The following is a 20,925-nucleotide window of genomic DNA, read 5'->3' as shown; positions in this document are numbered from 1 at the left end:
TTAATATAATTCATATAAACTCATATGATAAGAATAAAATAATATTATCATTATCTATATCCAACTAGGATTTGTCTAGGGATAAATCCACATTAATCCATAGGATATAAATAAATGTTAGATTGTCATTATCCAAATTTAACTAGGATTTTCATCTAGGAATTAAATCTCTACTAATCCATAAAATAAGGATAAAATCTATAATTAATCCATGATTTAATACAAAATCAAATCTTAATATATAAAATCCACAAGATATATTCAAATCTTAATTCTAAATTAATCTTGAATTATTTCCAAAATTAATTCAAGGGTTAGGAAACCCTACTCTAAATTTGGAAAGCGATTATTTGCTGAGCTATGCGAGACGGTGGAACACGAGTCTGGGATCTGCCCACGAAGGGCTCCCACTCGCACCATGGCTGCTGCTGTTCTGCGTCGCGCAAACTGCCTAGCTCTGGAGCTTGGGCTGCCGACACAGCTTGGCCAGCCTGCCGACGCTGCTCCCACTCAACGCTGCGCTGCAGAACACCAGAATGGCCGACTACGTGATTCAATTTAGTACATGAAACAATAGCAAATTCAATCCACGTAATCATTACGCATTGAATAACTAGTTTCAATTTAAGAGATGACAACAAGGAAATCACGTAACAATTCACAATTGTGTTTGTAAGACTCCAAGTCACGCGATTTTACGACACGAAACAAATATATAGAGTTGTTCGTCTGTCTTTTCCTCCACTGATTGGTGGACTACCCCTTCCGACCTTTCCGCTTCCTTTGTTACTTCCCCCTTCCCTACTGCCTGGGATGCGAGGTCCAATACCTCAGCCACCCCTTCAGGGTTTACCACGATCCTATCCCCTTTGGCCAGAACTGCTTGGAATTCATCATCCGTCATTAACCCTTGCTTCCTGGCCATCTCGTTCAGATCTATCTCCTCCCTCTCCGCTTCATCGATTTTGGCTTCGGTGGCCATAATCTCCTCTTCTTCTCCTTTCTCGCTCTCGCTTGCTCTCCCCCCACTCTCCTTTTCTTCTTCTGTTTCTCCCCAGTTGGGATCTTGATAGGCGGATAGAGGGCTGACGTCGAGCGGCTCTGTTTGTTGGTGTATGGGATAAGGGTGGGAGGGTTCTGATTGTGTAGTTACTGTTGGGGAAATCTTTTCGGATGTCGGAATTGAGGTTTTTGGGGTGGTGGTGGGTGGGTTTTCTGTGGTTGCAGATGGGGTAGGGTTTGATGTCACCGGCATTCCTCCAGTCAAGCTAAATCCGGCCAGGGTTGCTGTCCAGTCTTTGTTGGGGTGTTGTTGCTTTAGAAACGCCGCCAGTGCGTCTAAAGGAACCATCGCCGGAATTTGTGTCGTCGGCGGTGGCTGTGATCGTTGTGGGCTTGGCGGCTGCGACTCGATTGTTGCTTGGACTTCTGACGGGGCTTCGCCGGTGGTAGATGTTGAGTTGTTGGTTACCTTTCTCTTTGCCATGGCTGTACCGGTGTTGGTTCACGGTGGTTTCTGTAGTGGGTGGTAGTTTTCGGAGTGGGGTGGTGGTTGTGGGTGAGAGAATGCAGGTAAGGGTTTGTAGAGTGAAGGGGAGTAGGCGGTGCGGTATTTTATAGAGGGGTGGGTAGTTGAGGGTTTTGACCGGTAGTAGGCGGTCGCCCGGTTGAGACGCTTCGTGTGGAAGGCGGTTGCGAGTTCTCGCAGCTAATTGGACGTTGCCTGTCACGTTCCTTGTGGAACGCGCCCTCCCAGTCTCTGCACTCGCCTGCAAAGCTGCAACACGCCCAAAATTTCAAATTTTACTCATCCCCCCTTTTCTCAGTTAGCTAGAATTAGAAAATAAGAAATTAAATGGCTCTTTAATATAATTCAGAGTTTCACCCAAATAGTATCCTCTGATCAGTACGGGCTCTGAATTAATATTTAAGATCCGAAAATCTTTTTGCTGTTTTCCTTTTTAACTTAAGTTAATTTACTAAATATTTACAATATTTACATCATTACTAAGGGTGTTTGAAGTTTTACCCGGTCAGTAAGTTCAGATCATATGATGTTGACCAGGTGGAACTCCAAACCCCTTTACTACTGGTCATTTAGATGCCATTAGAGTGTAGTGGAATTTCTTCCACTACACACATCTCTTCATTTTCCCTATATATTTTTAATCTATGTCCATTAACGACAAAAGGTTCGGAGTTAGGGATACTCCCTGAAATCTCGACCGCTCCATTAGCACGTAATGCAGTGATAATGTAAGGTCCTGCCCATTTGGACTTGAGCTTTCCAGGCATTAGCTTCAATCTTGACTGGAAGAGTAGTACTTTCTGACCAACTTGGAGATCCTTGGTTCTCAGATTTTTGTCGTGCCACATCTTTGTTTTCTCCTTGTACCACATGGCTGAGTCGAACGACTCCAATCTGAGTTCTTCCAGCTCCTGTAGTTGTAGCTTCCTTTCCTCTTCACAGGCCTTAGCATCCACATTAACCTGTTGTACTGCCCAGTATGCTCGATGTTCAATTCCTACTGGCAAGTGACACATCTTCCCAAAGACGATGCGATAAGGGGACATCCCTATAGGAGTTTTGTAGGTTGTCCGATATGCCCACAGAGCATCTTCCAACCTTGTGCTCCAATCTTTTCTGGAGGGGTTGACTGTCTTCTCTAAAATGCTCTTTATTTCCCTGATCGAGATCTCTGCTTGCCCGTTGGCTTGAGGGTGGTAAGGACTGGATAGGCGGTGATGAACTCCGTACTTCTTCATCAACGCTTCGACCGTTCGGTTGCAGAAATGAGTCCCTTGATCGGAGATGATTGCCCTTGGTATCCCAAATCGGCTGAATATATGACTCTTGAGGAACTTGGTGACTTCTTTAGATTCACAAGTGCTTGTGGCCTTGGCTTCTATTCACTTCGATACATAGTCAACCGCCACCAGGATGTAAGAGATCCCATAAGATGAGGGAAAAGGACCCATGAAGTCCATACCCCAGATGTCGAACACCTCACAAACTATTACTGGAACTTGCGGCATTTCATCCCTTGCGGAGATCCCACCGGTCAGTTGGCAACGGTCACAGCCCTTGCAGAACTCGTATGCATCTCTATTCAGGGTCGGCCAGTAGAATCCGCTATCTAGCACTTTCCTGGCAGTCTTTCTTGGCCTGAAATGTCCTCCACATGCCAAGGAGTGGCAGTGCGTCAGTACATCCCGTTGCTTCCAGTCAGGAACACATCTTCTAATGACCTGGTCTGGTCCTACCTTCCACAAGTATGGGTCGTCCCAGAAATAATACTTTGCTTCGCTCTTGATCTTCATCCTCTGAGCCTTTGTCACGTTTGGCACCATTGGTAGCTCTCCCGTTACTAGGTAGTTTGCCAAGTCCGCATACCAGGGTTCCTGTCCCACTTTCTCCTTGCCCTTGGTTGTTGCGTCCTGACCAGTAAGTCTCATCACTTCTTCCCAATCGATCTTCCTTGCGGAGAAAATCACTTCACATAAATGCTCTTCCGGGAATCGATCCCTCACATCTTCACTGTTCCCTTCTTGTATTATTCTGCTCAAGTGGTCCGCTACCTTGTTTTCAACTCCCTTTTTGTCTTCTACCTCCTAGTCGAATTCTTGTAAAAGCAACCCCCATCTGATCAGTCGGGGCTTTGACTCCTTCTTCGCAATGAGATACTTGATCGACGCATGATCAGTATAGACGATGACTCTGGATCCCAGTAGGTACTGCCTGAACTTTTCGAATGAATAGACAACCGCCAACATATCCTTCTCGGTGGTGTCATAATTCCGTTGGGCTTGATTCAAGGTCTTTGATGCATAGAATATCACGTACCTTTTCCCATCAATCTTCTGACCCAGTACGGCCCCTACTGCATAGTCACTAGCATCGCACATCACCTCGAAGGGGTGATCCCAGTTAGGAGCCTGAATAATCGGTGCAGAAATCAACTTTTCCTTAAGGAGGTTGAAAGCAGCCTTGCAATGCTCGTCGAAAACGAACTCCACCTCGTTCTGGAGAAGTCTGGTAAGGGGTTGGGCAATCTTAGCGAAATCCTTGATGAATCTCCGATAAAATCCATCATGGCCAAGGAAACCTCTTATTCCTTTCTGATCAGTAGGGGGGTAGTTTGGATATGACATCCACCTTAGCTTGATCCACCTGGATCCCCTTTTCTGACACCACGTGTCCTAAGACAATTCCTTCTGTAACCATAAAGTGGCATTTCTCAAAATTTAAAACCAGACTCTTTGCTTGGCACCTTTCTAGTACCACATCCAAATGTTGCAAGCACGAGTCGAAAGAGTCTCCATAGACAGTGAAATCATCCATGAAGATCTCTATACAATCTTCAATCAAATCCGAGAATATGCTCATCATGCACCGTTGGAAAGTACCGGGGGCGTTGCATAGACCAAATGGCATACACCTATACGCATAGGTTCCAAATGGGCATGTGAATGTGGTCTTGTCCTGGTCCTCCGGTTCCACATAAATTTGAAAGTAACCACTGAACCCATCCAAAAAACAGAAGTACTTCCTCCCAGCCAGTCGCTCCAGCATTTGATCGATGAATGGCAGGGGAAAATGGTCCTTCCTAGTTGCAGTGTTCAGCTTTCTGTAATCTATACACATTCGCCACCCAGTAACTAGTCTGGTGGGCACTAGCTCATTTCTCTCATTCTTGACCACCTGGATCCCTGATTTCTTGGGGACCATATGGATTGGGCTGACCCATTCACTATCTGGTACCGAGTATATAATGCCCAGTGAGAGTAACTTCAAGATTTCCTTCAGTATCTCTTCCCGCATGTTTGGGTTCACCTTTCTTTGAGAGTCTCTGTGTGCCTTGGCTCCATCCTCCAGCCTAATGTGGTGCATGCAGACGTCCGGGCTTATACCTACCAAGTCCGTAAGGCTCCATCCAATAGCCTTCTTGTTTTTGCCCAGCACCGTTAGTAGTCTTGCCTCTCGCTCTTCAATCAGCCCGCTATTGATGATTACAGGGAATGAGTCTTCCTCCCCTAGGTAGGCATACTTAAGGTTCGCTGGCAACTTCTTCAACTCCACTTGCGGGGGGGCAGTGTGTCTGTAGGTAGAGGGTTCTTCTTTGAATCCTCCTCTTGTTCTTGTTCAGCATCTGATTTTTCCTCCATACTGGCCGGTACCACGGCCCCTGCGGATCCTGCTAGTTCTGACTTCTGACAAAATTCCGTAATTGCTTCTTCGATCTCTTCGTCAGACAACCCTCGACTACTGATCAGATCACACCATGCAGCTGCTTCCACATCAGCCTGGGCACACACATCCAAGGCTTGGAGCTTTTCATGCAATAATTCGGTCTCAAGAAATTCTTGGACAAATGGGTCAATTACATCAACATAACATAGATTTTAAGAATCTATTGGTATTTTCATGGCTTCATTGATGTCAAAGACAAATTTTTCACCATTAAAGTCAATGCATATTGTCCCCTCAGCCATATCCACAATTGTCTTAGTCGTCCTTAAAAATGGTCTTCCTAACAATATCCCGCTAGACTCCCTAGCTTCTGGTTCACTCATTTTAATGACATAAAAATCAGCGGGATAAGTAAAGTTCTGTATCCTGACCAACACATTTTCTAACACACCCTCAGGATTGATACATGACCTATCAGCCAGTTGGATCAACACCCTAGTATTCGACAATTTTACCCCCTTTAATTGATTATAAATGGATAACGGCATAACATTGATAGATGCTCCTAAATCACACATTGCATGCTCGATTTTCACATCTCCAATCGTTATGGGTAGGGTAAACATACCTGGGTCGGCTCTCTTGGGTGGTAGTTTCTCCTGTACACTGGCTGACGCTATTCCTTCCACCATGATTTTTCCGTCCTCCTGGGCCTTCCCGGCTATAAACTCATTTATAAACTTTCCCAGAGGGGGCAGTCTCATGGTTTGGAGGAATGGTATGGTGACATCCAGCTTCCCAAAGATTGACATGAAATCCACAGGGTTTTCCTTCTTCCTCTTCGTCACAAACCGATATGGAAACGGTTTTTCTCCCTTAGCCTCTCCAATCAGTCGTTGTGGATTTTCCTTTGGTGCCTCCTGGGTCTGAGATTCCGATGTGGGCATTGTTCCTTCCGGTCGCTCATTTCCAGGTTGTGTTTCTCCCCCCTTTCCTTCCACGGTAGGCTCCTTGTTTAGAAAAAACGGATCCTCCATCTGAGGCAGAGGCCTTTTGAGTTCTTCGGCTGAGATGGTGTCGCCCAGCACCCTTTCTCTATTAGACTCCCCAACAGGGTTCTTGAGCTGAGGTCCATTGTAAGCTGTTCCGCACCGCAGTGTAATCTTGCTCACATTTGCCTTTTCAGGTACATGGACTGTAGATGGGAGTTTCCCTGAGTTCCCTTTCATTTCGCCCACCGAGTTAGCGAGCTGGGCCAACTGCCTGTTCATCATATCCATATTTGCCCTATGCTCCTTCTGAGCACTTTGCATTCCTTGCATAGTTTCATTACTGGACTGCAAGTCATTTTTAATGCTTTGCTGCGAGGCAAGCATCTCTCCCATCATGTCCTCCATGGACCTCCTCGACCTGTTTGGGTAATGGAATTGGTTCGAACTCTGGTGCTGGTTATACTAAGGTGGTGGGTTTGACTGGTAGCCTGAGAAATTTTGTTGGTTTTGGTTCGGTGGGTACTGGTTATACTGGGCAGGAGGGTTATACAGGTCGTGGTTATGCTGGTACTGACTTTGGTTTTGGTGGTGGGTGTTATGTTGAGGCCCTGGGTTAAATTGGTTCTGGTTTTGGTTTTGGTTCTGGTTCTGGTTTTGAGAGTTTCGCTGATGAGGTGGCACATAGGTAGGGTTCGGGTTCTGGTTTTGAGAGTTTTGGTTCTGAGGATGCCGGTATCTTCCTACCCAGTTAGACTGGTAGTCAGGGTTTGTTAGGCCATGGTTGGGATTTTGGTTCGGGTGGGGGTTGGGTTGATTTGGAGCCTGATTTTGGTTCTGATTCTGATTTCCATCTCCCCATCGGAAATTTTGGTGGTCCCTCCATGGTGCATCTCTTTGCTTCCTCGGAATCCAATTGTCGTTGGAATTGTAGTATCCTGCGGCATTTGCTTGCTCCACATCCAGAGAGTTGTTCGGCTGATCATATGGTAATGCTGGGGCCTCTTGGCCTCCAGCCGGAGAAGGTGGTGGAGTGTTCTGCTTGATTGCAGTCAGCAATTCCTTCTTTAATTCCTCCATCTTCAAATCCATCCGCTCCTCCTGGTCAGTAGCCGAAGCACTTGCTACCCTTTCTCTGTTGTACCCATCTCTCGCATTGTCGTACGTCTTCTTCGCATTCAACAGCTTGCGTAACACCTTCTTGGCTTCACTTACTCTCAACTGGGTGAAATCGCCTCCAGATGATGAATTCGACAGATCCTTGGTTTCCTTGTTCATCCCCTCATAGAAGGTGTGGTGCACCTCTATCTCCTTCATGCGATGGTTGGGGCATGACTCCAGAAGGCTCATGTACTTCTCCCAGTACTCGCTCAGGGTTTCATCATATTCTTGCCTTATGCACGATATTTTCCTCTTCAATGCGCTTGTCTTTGAAGACGGGAAAAACTCGGCCAGGAAAACTGACTTGAAATCGGCCCATGTGTTGATGGAGTCGGCTGGAAGGCGCATGAACCAAGTGTTGGCCTCTCCCTTTTGGGACAAAAGGTAGGGCCTTCAGTCTATAATCGTCCTCGCTTGCTCCTGCGGGCCACCTCTGCGCCTTACAGATCTTGCAGAACTCATTTAAGAACTCGTAGGGTCCTTCATAACTCTTCCCACAATACGTCGGTAGGATTGCGATAACGTGGGGTTTCACATCACAGGCGGTCTGGCTTGGGGTAACCACTATGGCTTGTGGAGGATCTCCGTTGGCGTGCGCGGTAAGTGTTGCGAGCTCGGGATCGTCCTCACCTTGGTCAGCCATTCTCACTAGTGTTCTTACTGGTTGGGGTGGAAGCTCCGGGAGTTGGTACTCTAGCTCCTCTTTTTCTTCGTCGCTACTCGTGCCTAGGTCGGACAGTGCTGTCGACAGGCCAGAACGAGTGGTAACGAGTATTGTTCCTCGGGGAAGTATCCTTGGTCTCCACTGGCCAGGAGCCGAGCCCCTTCTCATAAACTGAAAACAAAAAGAAAAGAAAAATTATAAACAGTATGTACACCAAAAAGATCACACACAATAACAGGTATGAACGCCATCCATCCCCGGCAACGGCGCCATTTTGACGGTCCAGGTCTTTTCCCTTTTCCCTTTGTGTGGTGGTTTTCCTATGTAATTTGGAGTGTATCCAACTGATCAGGAAGAGATTCCCGACCCAGCTGAGTCGTTGGTACGATAACCGGGATCTGGCTTCAAACAAGTTTCCTCAACCCACTTCTACTGATTAGTATAATGGAGGTAAGGGTCGAATCCCACGAGGATGGACACGTTTTGATAACTGTGGTGACTTTCCTGGGTGTTTTTGGTTAGCTACCACGCTTGGGTTGAGATTTTACCTAGACAAGAAATAAAGGTGGTACTCTACTGACTAGTAGGCGTGAAAATAACAGGCATGTGGTGGTGTTCGTGAAAGTAGGGGACAAGGTGTATCAGAGACATATGGAAAGTAGACAGTTACTAAAAGAGGAAAATTAGACAACAAGGTATATCTGATGGCTGGGGGCTTTCTGACAGGTCTGGATAGTACAACTGAAAAGTAGGGAACAACAGCAAAAGTAACTTAAAAGTAAAAGTGGTCCAACTAAAGTTGATTTTGACGTTTTCTTCTTCACCAAGTATTGACAAGAATCATGTAAACTCAAACACCATAACTAAACTTCAGATTCATAAATTCAAACTCAAGATCCATCGATTAAAATGCTTAAACTTAAATTAAACGGTAAAGCAACTTTACTTTTACTGACTGACATGCAAGGTGGTAATCACGGCGTAGAAAAGAAACTCATGCACAGAAAACTTGATTAAACATAGCTACAACTTCGAATCAACAACTCCAGATAAAAAAACGCTCAGAAATTAAAAGCAATAACTAGATCTAACTTTCCTAGGCAGAATGAAGCAAACTCGAACCAAAGTGACATGCGAAATAGAAACTTCATAACGTGAATATTGGAAAATAACAAAGTACTTCAAAAGGCAACAACGAGAGTGTTTGCAACAAAAACAATGATGAAAACAAGTAAAGATTAAACTAGAAAGCAAAGTAACGATTGTTTTGCCACTCCGGGCGATGATACTACTATACTACTGCGATAACTGGCTGGAACGGCGGACTGATGACTTCTCCGGCAGACTTCTAGACGTCAAGTGACCATGGCTGTGGCGAGGAACGAGAGATTGGATAATGCTGAAGGACCTGATCTTCTAGAGAGAATTCTAACTAAGTGTGGTGGCTGGACTCTAAAGGCGAACTCTTCTCTCTCTCCAAGTGGCTTCTTTTATAGAGAGGCTTGCCCTTGCTTTTAGGGTAGACTTCCTCCGCGTTTTGACCTTTTTGCCCTTGTCAATGATCATCCCAGCTATCCTCCTTCTCCATCTCGAGCCTTTTCTCTGGCATGCATCCTGGTTAGTATCGCACCCTTCTGGCGCCCTTTTCACTTGCGTCACCTGAATCGTCTCCTACTGACTTGGATCTTTTAATCCTGCACACTTGAGCAACTGTTTTGCAGATAATGCATGCATTTCACGACATACTGACCAGTAACCAAGGCTTAGAATACGACTTATCATGATTCTATTCGTGCGAGACTGCTCGAATAATACTGAATCGGGTTAAAAATGAATTGTAGAGTTTTACGTATACAAGCAAGATTCTATTCGCGCGAAACTTGCTCGAAACATGCTTTTCAGTATACCAAACCTAACAGCTTCTCGAGTCGCAGATCCGTGAGCCAGCATTGCAGCACTCCCTTGGTGAGCCATCTCGTCAACATAGTAGAGGGCTTGACGCTCAGTGCCACGCCCAATTATCCTCCTCGTCCTGATATCCTGTAATACACAGAGATTAGGATGCATTAGTAGCGTACAATTTAATTTCGTCATCACGTGACTAATAGACATCAACTTGTGAGATAATTTGGGAACATAGAGACAATTCGACAATTTTAGCGTGGGAGAAATCTCAATTGTTCCACTACCCTCTACTGATGTTAATTCGCCATCTGCAGTCCGTATTTGACTTTTCATTTTCCCACAAAAATCCAAAAAATCCCTCCTATCATGAGTCATAGTATTAGTCTCCCCACAATAAAAAATCCACCCTCTATCTTTTTCACTCGGCTTACATTCTACATTACATGCAATAGGCAATTTGTGCAAGATTTCAAATCTATTGGGGTTGACAAATGCATTATCACATAATATTGGGTCATTTTTCGAAATACTCAAACTATGGGGGTCAGATTGTGAGACATGGGGTATAATATGTAATTTATTCAAAATTGAGAGGCTGGCAGGAAAATTAAAAATTGGGCTAGGGTTTCTCAAACCCAGCCCATTACCTCCTGGGAAAATCCTGCCGCCGCTCTCTTCTCCTCCGACGCGTCCGGCGAAGGCTGCCTGCCTGAGTTCTTCGCCTTGCCTGCTGCCGCCGCCGCCACCGCGTGGAGTGTCTTCGTCGGCGCCTCTCCCACGGTAATTGGTCTTTGTTCCACCGGCTTCCTCCACTCCGATGGCCAATCATGCCTTCCCCTTTTGAGTTTCATCCCACCATTCCGGGAATCCCACTAATTTGAAGCAAGTTTCCTTGGTATGTTTATTCATCCCGCAATGAGAGCACCACAACTTGATTTTGTCTGGCTTGTTGGCTCCACCGCGGCGGTTGTTGGTGGCGGCGGGGTGTTGGGTCTGCTGGCGGGGCGGCGCCAGTTGGGATGAGGATCGCTGGTTTCGGGCTCTGAATCCGAAGCCCACTCCTCTTGACGGCGCTTCTCCAGTCAACGCTCCAGTTTGGTTCGGGTAGGCCAGCGGCATGATTTTATGTCGTATAGCCTCCCGTTTTACCCAGCCGTATGCGACGTCCACTGGAGGTGTTGGGCTATCTTTGAGGATATCCTTTCTGACTCCTTCGTATTGAGAATTTAATCCGGCTAAAAACTTGTATAATCCGCGTGTATTGATGATTTCTCGATACTGACACACTCCTTTGTCGCAGCAGGTGATGGTTTTGTTCTGGCATCTGTTGATCTCCACCCATACTTCGTGCAGGGTTCTCCAGCACGTTTCCAGATCCATGTCCCCTTGGACAATTCGACTGACCTTCTCCTCTAGGTTGTATATCAGATATGCATCCAACGTACTTTGGTACGTCAAAGCCAAGCTATCCCAAATCGCCTTCGCACTTTGGTGATGTGCGAAATCTTCGACGAGGTCGATCTCCATATTGTCAACCAACCAAGAAAAGACCACCAAATCGGTCTCTTCTCACTCTAGATACTCCTTATCTGTTGGGTCTGGGGGCGCCGACACTCCTGTGATGTGCCTCGACGCCCGTCTGCATCCAATGGCAACTTTCTCCCATTTAGTTTGAATACTACCATCACATTCTTGATGGTTTTGAGTCTGACCGGGTTTAACATCATCTTCATCCCCTGACATTTTGCAGGTTCGGTTTTCCGTCGCCTTCTGGTCGGGACAAGGTATTGGCGATGATGAACTATTTTCTGAGCCTCTGAATCTCCTGCTCTGAAGCCATGTTTGCTATTGTTTCATATATTCATTCAAGTGTATTTCATAGTGAGGAGAATACACGCCTAAATAGGTTGAGAATCATGTACATATGGTATGATTTACCCTAGCTATAAATTAGGAAAAGATAATTTACAATTAATGTGAGATCATTCTAATTTATTCCCTAATCTCGGTGTATCTTCCGTGATATCTTCCAACAACACTCATAGAACGTATACCGCCATCTCTTGGAGATATGAAGTTACTTGAGTCGTTGGACTTGTCTTCAAACAAACTGGATGGAAAAATTCCAAATGAATTGACAAGGTTGACCTTTCTTGCGAAGTTAAACCTTTCCATGAATGATCTTGAGGGACAAATACCACAGTCTACTCAACTTTCCACATTTGGTAACGAATCATATGTTGGAAATGTGGGATTGTGTGGATTTCCATTGACGAAAAAATGTGAGGGGAGTGATGACAAACTAGAGTTTCCTCAAGACGGAGAAGAAGTTGATGAGTATAGATTTATAGATGGATTTGGCTGGCGAAGTGTGGTGATGGGATATGGATGTGAATTTGTAGTTGGAATTGGAATTGGTTATGTGATTATAAGAAGTAGAAGGCCAAGATGGTTAGTGGATTTCTTTTTTGTAGTTGGATATAAATATAAGACAAAGAAGAAACGCAACAAAGCTGCACCAACACGAAGGAGGACTTAGATTGGAAGACAAAATGGAAGATTGTGTGCTTTTCATTGCTTCTTCCAATAAATTCTCTGGGAATATTCCGGTTTCCATAGGCAATCTTAATTCTCTGAGATACTTGAATTTGTCCCGTAATACTCTCACGGAACAGATTCCTGTGTCTCTTGGGAATATAAGTATTCTTGAGTCATTGGATTTGTCATGGAACAGATTTAGTGGAAAAATTCCAAGTTATCTTATAAGATTGACATTTCTTTCTAAATTAAACCTATCAATGAATAATCTTGTGGGGCCGATACCAAAATCTAAGCAATTTCCTACGTTTGAAAATGAGTCATATATAGGAAACTTGGGATTGTGTGGAGTTCCATTGGCAAAACAGTGTGAAAAAACTGATGGTAAACCAATGTTTCCTCCAGAAGAAGATGATGAAGAGTCAGGATTTATAGATGGATTTGGTTGGCAAAGTGTGGTGATGGGATATGGATGCGGATTTGTAGTTGGAATTGGTTACATGGTTATAAGAAGCGGAAGGCCAAGATGGTTAGTGGAATTCTTTTTTGGTGTTGGATATAATAATAGTAAGATGAAGAAAAGAAACAGAGCAAAAGCAACAACAAGGAGAAGGTGATTCAAGACTAGCACTGGGCTTTTCATGTGTTTCATTTGGAACACTAGCATGTTGTGTGTATGATGTTTTGCAAATAATGCCATCTTAAACTATGCAATGTTTGGTTTCTAAGTTAGTCTACTTTTGTTTATAAAATTATACATATTGTTTCTATTGTGTGATTAAGCAACCCTTACATGCAATCTGCACAGATGCTAAAAAATCAAATATTTCAATGTTCAAAACTGTTAAATTCTAATCTTATGTCTTAGACTTTGGACCAAGATATAACTTGTTTCTCTTAAACAGAAGTATTTGTTCAGAACTTGATGATGATTCAAATGTGTTGTGTGTTTCTAACAATACTAGCAACTTCTGTTAAACTTTAACGTAGACTACTATGACTGTAACTGAATATTTGATTAAATATAATGAATGCTTTTATCCTTTATGAATAAATAGATTAGTTGCATGATTTGCATCACAAACTGGTAATGTTAGACCACGATCACTCGGTTCGAGTGAGATTCCTTGAATCTCATCCAAGGTCCGTTTTCTTGCTTTTCATGCCGGTTTCACATGTATTCTTAGCACAATCTAAACAAACTCATTAAACTCCCAAAAGTCGTATAAATGGATTCTCATGATATGTTGGATCAAACCTCTCTTTCACCGCTTCCATGAAATCAGGCCATGATTTCAGAAAATTGTTTTTTTTTTTTAATAAATGAGCCAATCCAGCGCCGGCTGCTCGAAGAGTAGTCCGTCGAAGTGTAGACGATGCTCTTCTGACATCCGGTAATAATCGAAATACGTGTCGACCTTGAAAGTCCATCCCCATGGGTCGTCTCCGTTGAGTTTCGGGGGATCGAGCCGAAGATAGGGTTTAAAAAAATATGGAGTTATCTTTGTCATTGATGATATGAATATCCGTGTGTTTATAGGGGAAGATATCTTAACCTATTAGAAAAGGTAAATATTATTGAAAAATATGGTTACTGAGAATATGTTTTTCAGTAGATTACTTATTTCATAGTAGTATTTGAAGATATCAAGAAAAATTGATTCATTTTTACTCTATATATTGTGAAAGTAAGCTATTTAACTTTATGAGGAGTGATCAATTGCTAACTCATCATTTAATTGCTAAATACAACTAATTTAAGGCCATAGGATTTTAGAAAACGTGTGGTCTACAATTTGCCACGTGTAATTTTCGTTTTTATTAATAAAATAAAAAAGATAAAAATAAGAACTCCAAATTAGGGTTTTGGATGAAAATGTCAATATAGTATTTCGAAAATATGAACACAATGCTTTGAGAATGTCAACACAATGCTTATATTGACATTCTACATGTATTATATTGACATATTTTATATAGTATGTTGACATTTTTGCTGTATGAAAAAATTAAAAAATTTCAAATTCTTTTCAAATTTTGTCATCGGTACATATGCATGTAGGATATCGTTGGAATCTTTATGAAATTATCTTTAATTTGATATATGTTATATGAATTTAAAGTTTTTGGATTTCTTTTAAAAGTTAGTTATAGCTAAACGTGTAGTTAATTGACATTAATATCCTATTGATATTTTTTTGGAATTAATCCTATGGCCTTATTGACGTTTTTCATTGATCGCATTGACATTTAGGGATTGATGATCTAAGCTCTTAATTTAAATATCTAATGGCTATTATTTAGTTGGAGTTAGCAATTAAGTTATGATCAGCAATACAACACTCCCCTTAACTGTATTTTATGATTATTTGTTAGGATTTGATTTGTGTTCAATATTCAAAAGTTGTATTCATTTTTACTCTATTTATTGTGAAAGTAAGCTAATTAACTGTATTTTATAATTATTTGTTGGGTTTTGATCTGTGTTCAATATTCATTAGGATTTGATTAAAATCAGAATGAGGAATTAAACTAATAATTTATCATTCAGAGAACTGAATTCTCGTATGAGAGAGCCGATTTTTCCTTTTTTTCCTTCAAAGTCACGACTTTCTCCAATACTTAATGTTTGAAAAGTGAAATGCGGAAAATAAAAGACACTAAAGAACTTTGAAGACTATCCTGTGAATGACTTGAATTGTTCTTTGCGATACATTCTATTTATAGGACTAGAAAAGTAAATGCACATAGGAACTATACAATCCGAACTTATATAACACTATTAATGTTATATTTCTTGAAACTCTAAAGTGACCATCTAATATTCTTGAGACTCTCATATTATATTTCGAACACTTAATACTCCATAATAATACGTATATCAACTATGATAAATATTAATGTCTTCTTCCATAGTTGATTTAGAAACATTCCTACTCCTTCACTGCATTGTAGAAAATTTTCTGTCCGTCCTCCCAAACTCCGAGTAATGTGACCAGCTTATCTTTATGCTTAAATTCCATCGCCTGGTGGTCGTAGCTTCGGTAAATCTCACCCAAACTCTTCAGCCACGGAGCTCCTAAGACCACTTCAGGACCACGAAAGGGGAGCACAAATAAATCAACAACAAACTCATCCCCTCCGAGTGATAACTTGGCGTAGTAACACTTTTCTTTACATAGAAATGTCGACTCATTGCCCACAGAAACACGGAAAGGATTGGTTGGCATAACCAACATCCTAAATTTCTTGACAGTATCGGGCTGGATGAAGTTATGTGTACTGCTGCCACTTATTAAGGTTTGGACATACACCCCCGAAATCATACCTGTCACTTTCAACGCTCGGGGAGGGTCGATCTCTGTTTCACGGCCTCCAAGAATTCAGGCCATGTTGTCACCAAATTGTTATCGTGTTGGTGAAGGAGCCAATTGGACACCCGGTGTTCAAACAGTAGTCCAACTAAGCGTAGACGATCCTCTTCCGACGTTTTGAAATAGTCAAAATAGGACTGCACCTTGTAAATCCAGTCTGATGGGTCGTCTCCGTTGAATTTTGGAGGGTCGATCCGAAGTTTGGCCTTCTTCTCTGTTGTTGGCCTCTGAAGTTTGGCAAAAATTGCGTCTCCGTCTACGTTGGCCTCCAATGCCGAAAACAGCCGATCCGCCCGGTCTGATAAGGCAAGGTATTCTTCTCTGTTGTTGTGAAGTTCCAACCTTAAACTTTTTATGGCTGACAGAATCTCTTCTTGAGAATTATCAGCATGAGTTTCTGTTGCCATGATTGAATGTGAGGGTGAATTTGACAGAGCTGAAAGAAGATGAAATCACAATTCAGAAAAATATGGAGCAAGATATCTTAACCTATTAGAAAAAGTAAATATCATTGGAAAATACGGTTATTCGACTACACCAGACTTTGTCGGGCATTTCAGCAAACGGTTGGTGTGCCTCTTATGATGTCACGTGAAATATGATAAATAATGAGATGGTGACATGAAATGATCAAATAAAAAAATATAAAGATGTATTAAAGCACAAATGTTAAAAGGAAACAACCGTACATGGAGTTGGTGACCGGCGACGGCGGTTTGGTGCCGCAGTCCACGGCTTTTCTGATTTGTGTGTGTTAAGGCACAATCTTATTCTCTGGAGTTGGGCTCTCTTTTGGGCCTGTTTGTTTTGTTTAAATAATTCAGTTGGGCCTATTTTGTTAAGAAGAAGAAAGAAGTTTTGGGCCTCTTTTTATTTGAACTGAGAATTTTTATTTTAACAGTGATTGAGCCTCTTTGTACAAAGATCGAGGTCTCCAAGATTACGTCTTCTCGATTTATTTAATTAATTAATTCCAAGTAATTGAATCTTTGAATGTGATTGAGAATCCAAGCCTTAAGTCGAGATCTTAACTTCACTGATTTAATTATCAATGAAGAATTGAAGTCCTCTGAGCAAAATTAACCACGTTGGGATCATAGCGTATCATTCTTTATGAATGTTCTTTAACTAATTATTTTTTAGTATTCTTTCAAAAAGATATTTTGTGAGGAGTTTTATTTGACCTTTAAAGTGGATCTTGGATCAGAGATTTTGTGGGAGTGATATATAAGATATTGTTTTCTCAGAAATATTTTGTTTTATTGAGATCCCTATCTGCTTGCTATTCCAATGGAGGAAATTGAAATCGGGCTTTGGTGCAACAAGGCAATAAATTAAATGACGAAAAGCTTCAAGATTAATTATTTTGGATTTTATTTTATTGTTGTTTTGATTCCAAGAATCTTTACTATGGTTTTTGATTGCCGGTGCAATAATTAAGAGATTACTCTCATCACATTGCTATCTATTTCACCAAAAACTTTTTCTTCAATTTTATTTGATTGGTCAAGCGATTAAACATATTTCACAATATTACTTAGTGCAAGAGAAATGAATACCAATGAATTAGTGAACTCAAGTCAATTGATAGATAATTTCCATGATAATTATATAAATAAAACTAATACTTCCACCGTCCACGATTTAAAGAAGACTTTTAACTCGGCACGGGTTTTTAGAAATTGTTTGATTTTGTGAAGAAAAGAAAAAGGTGGAAGTGAGTGGAATGTGAGACCCATCTAAAATATTAGTTTTATATTGGATTGTGAGTGTAAAAAGTTGGTGGAATGTGGGGTATGCATACTAAAATGGAATAAAGCAAATGGTTTTATAAATCATGGACAAAACCAAAATGGCAAAATGGCTCTTTAAATGGTGGACAGAGGGAGTACTTTTCTCATTAATATATAATTCCAAATGTGTCATATTATATGTCAAAATCCATCACGAATATGTTAATATTTATGTCCAATTGTGTATTAAAAAAAGCAACTTTTCAGTGATAAATATAGACTTACTTGAGATAACTATTAAGACACGTCGTGTTTTTAGCCATTGCTGAATTTGATAGAGTTTGAAGAAGATAAAACCAACCGGAGAGATGAAGGAGAAGATTAGGGTTTAGTAATATGAAGAGTAATCTTTGTCATTATGGTATGAATATCCGTGTGTTTATAGGAGGCAAGATATGTAAACCTAATACAAAAAGTAAATATTATCGGAAAATATGATTATTTAGAATATGATTTTTAGTGGATTACTTTTTCCATAGTAGTATTTGAAGATATCAAGAAAAGTTAGATTCATTTTTACTGTACTTTATGATTTATTGTTATATTGTTGTTAGGATTTGATTTGTTTTATGTATTTACTAAGATTTGATTTGTTTTTCCTCAATTCTTCCCTGAGAAAGCCGATTTCTCCTATTTTCCTTCGAAGTCACGACTTTCTCCAACTATACTCCTTCCATTTCTCCTATTTTCCTTCAAAGTCACGACTTTCCCCAACTATACTCCTTCCATCCGCCACATATAGTGTTATTTTGACTTGACACATATTTTAAAAAAATTATTTAATTTTGTAATGTAAAATGGAGAAATTAATTAATGGAACGTGGGCTCAACTTTACTTTTATATATTGAATTTTATAATAGAATGTGAGTAATGATTTGGTTGAGTGTGGTCCACATACCTTAAACATTTTTTCACAGGCAGAGGATGTAATATAATCAGTTAATCCAATTTCAATAACTATAATAGAAACAAAAACGAAAATCGAATCCAAACGTACTTCGAATAAATTAACTAACCAATTATTAGTCCAAATTTCAAATAAAGATAGCAAATGGAATAATAAATCAACTACAACAAAAATGGAAAAATGACTTTATACTACTCAAAATGCCTTCTTCCACAGTTGATCTATATCCCTTAGAAACAATATTCCTACTCCTTGATTGCATTGTAAAAACTATGCTGTCCCTTCTCCCAAATGCCGGGCAATATAACTAGCTTATCGTTATGCGTAAATTCCATCATGTGGTTGTCATAGTTTCGGTAAATCTCACCCAAATTCTTCAGCCACGAAGCTCCTAAGACCACTCAGCACCACTAATGGGTAGCAAAAATAAATCAACAACCACCTCATGTCCTCCAAGTAATAACGTGGAGTAGAAACATTTTTCTTTACATAGGAATGTCGACTCATTGCCCACAGAAACAAGGAAAGGATTGGTTCGCATAACCATCAGCCCACGTTTCTTGGCAATTTTGGGTTGGATGAAATTATGTGTACTGCCTCCACTGATTAAGGTTCGGACATTAACCCCCCAAATCGTACCTGTCACTCTCAACGCCCGGGGAGGGTCGAATCTCCGTTTCACCGCCTCCAAGAATTCAGGCCATGTTGTCACCGAATTGTGATCATGTTGGTGAAGGAGCCAATTGGACGCCCGGTGTTCAAAAAGTAGTCCAACTAAGCGTAAACGGTCCTTTTCGGATGTTTCGAAATAGTCAAAATAGGATTGCACCTTGTAAATCCAACCTAATGGGTCGTCTCTGTTGAATTTTGGAGAATCAATCTGAAGTTTGGCCTTCTTCGCGGCAGAAATTGCGTCTCCGTCTACCTTGGCCTCCAATCCAAGTTCCAACCTTAAAGATTTTATGGCTGACAGAATTTCTTCAAGCATGATCAGTTTTTCTTGCCATGAGGGAGAGCGGCAAGGGTGAAGAAGATTAGGGTTTTGGAATAGTTAATTGTGCTCGTTGATGATATGAATAGCCATGTATTTATATGACGCAAGAAATTAAGAAAAGAGATTTATTCTTAGGGGAGTGATCAATTGCTAACTCATAATTTAATTGCTAACTACAACTAATTTAAGGCCACATGATTTTAAAAAATGTGTGGTCTACAATTTGCCACGTGTAAATTTCGTTTTTATTAATTAAATCGAAAAAGATAAAAAAAAACGTCAAATTAGGGTTTTGGATGAAAATGTCAATATAGTGTTTCGAAAATATCAACACAATGCTTTGAGAATGTCAACACAGATTTAGGATTGACATTGTATATGCTTTATATTGACATATTATCTTAGCTGCATTGACATTAACCTGTGTACGAAAAATACGAAAATTCTAGATTTTTTTTTTCAAATTTTGACGTCAGAACATATACATGTAGTATATCGTTGGAATCCTTATAAAATTATCTTTAATTTGATATATGTTATATGAATTTAAAGTTTTGGAATTTCTTTTAAAAGTTAGTTATAACTAACTTGACATTAATACCCCTATTGATTTTTATTGGAATTAATCCTATAGCCTTATTGACGTTTTTTATTGATAGTATTGACATTTTGTGGTTGATGATCTAGGCCTTTAATTTGAATAACTAATAACTATTATTGAGTTGTAGTTAGCAATTAAGCATTGGGTTAGCAATATAACACTCCCCTTTATTCTTAATATTTGAACTAAGTTGTGGAGAAACTAATTAATTAATTACTAATAATAATAGCACGTAGTAATTAAGTTATAATTTTCTTAATTATTTACTAGTAATAGATAATATACTAGTAATGATATTAATAGTAGTACTAGCTATAATAAAAATTAACATTAATTATTTTGTTGTGTTCAATATTAAAATAATGTTATAAATAAAGAATATCTAAGTAAAACTAGGAATAAGAATTGCCGCATAACTTTTCTTAAGATTCTTTTACATGTTTGATAAAAATTTAAGAAATTCTGAAATTTAAAAATTTTGGAATGCGATTACTTTCTAAGGGTAGGATCCTACTAAAAAACAAACAGACCCGGATAGTTATAGATTATAATCATCACTCGACAAAAAATTTATAATCCACCCCTAACGGGCTCGGTTTGATCCTCTCACACTTTTCATGTTAGCCAATTGAGCTCGAACTGATTCCATGGAAATATCACATGTCATTCACAAAAATGAGTTAAATAGATTTTTGAGGCCCAATTGTAAGCTCATCATAATTTAAAAACACTAAAAAAATGTAAATTAAAGACACTAAAATCGAAATTGAAGAGTTATAGTTCCTCTGTTGCTAAAAGTAGTAGTAT

At 40.4% G+C, this 20,925-nt stretch overlaps 1 pseudogene; it reads left to right on the top strand.

Annotated features, from left to right (window-relative positions):
• The window catches only part of LOC148931961 (uncharacterized), a 35,626-nt pseudogene extending 23,177 nt beyond the window's left edge, over positions 1-12,449 (top strand).
• The last annotated feature ends 8,476 nt before the right edge of the window (positions 12,450-20,925 follow it).

This window comes from Salvia hispanica, chromosome 2 (assembly GCF_029641045.1).
Source record: "Salvia hispanica isolate PSC_SH4W2 chromosome 2, Shi_PSC_v1, whole genome shotgun sequence".
Taxonomy (NCBI): Eukaryota; Viridiplantae; Streptophyta; class Magnoliopsida; order Lamiales; family Lamiaceae; genus Salvia; species Salvia hispanica.
Note: the sequence above shows the minus strand (reverse complement) of the source record. Positions and strands in the feature narration are given on the sequence as shown.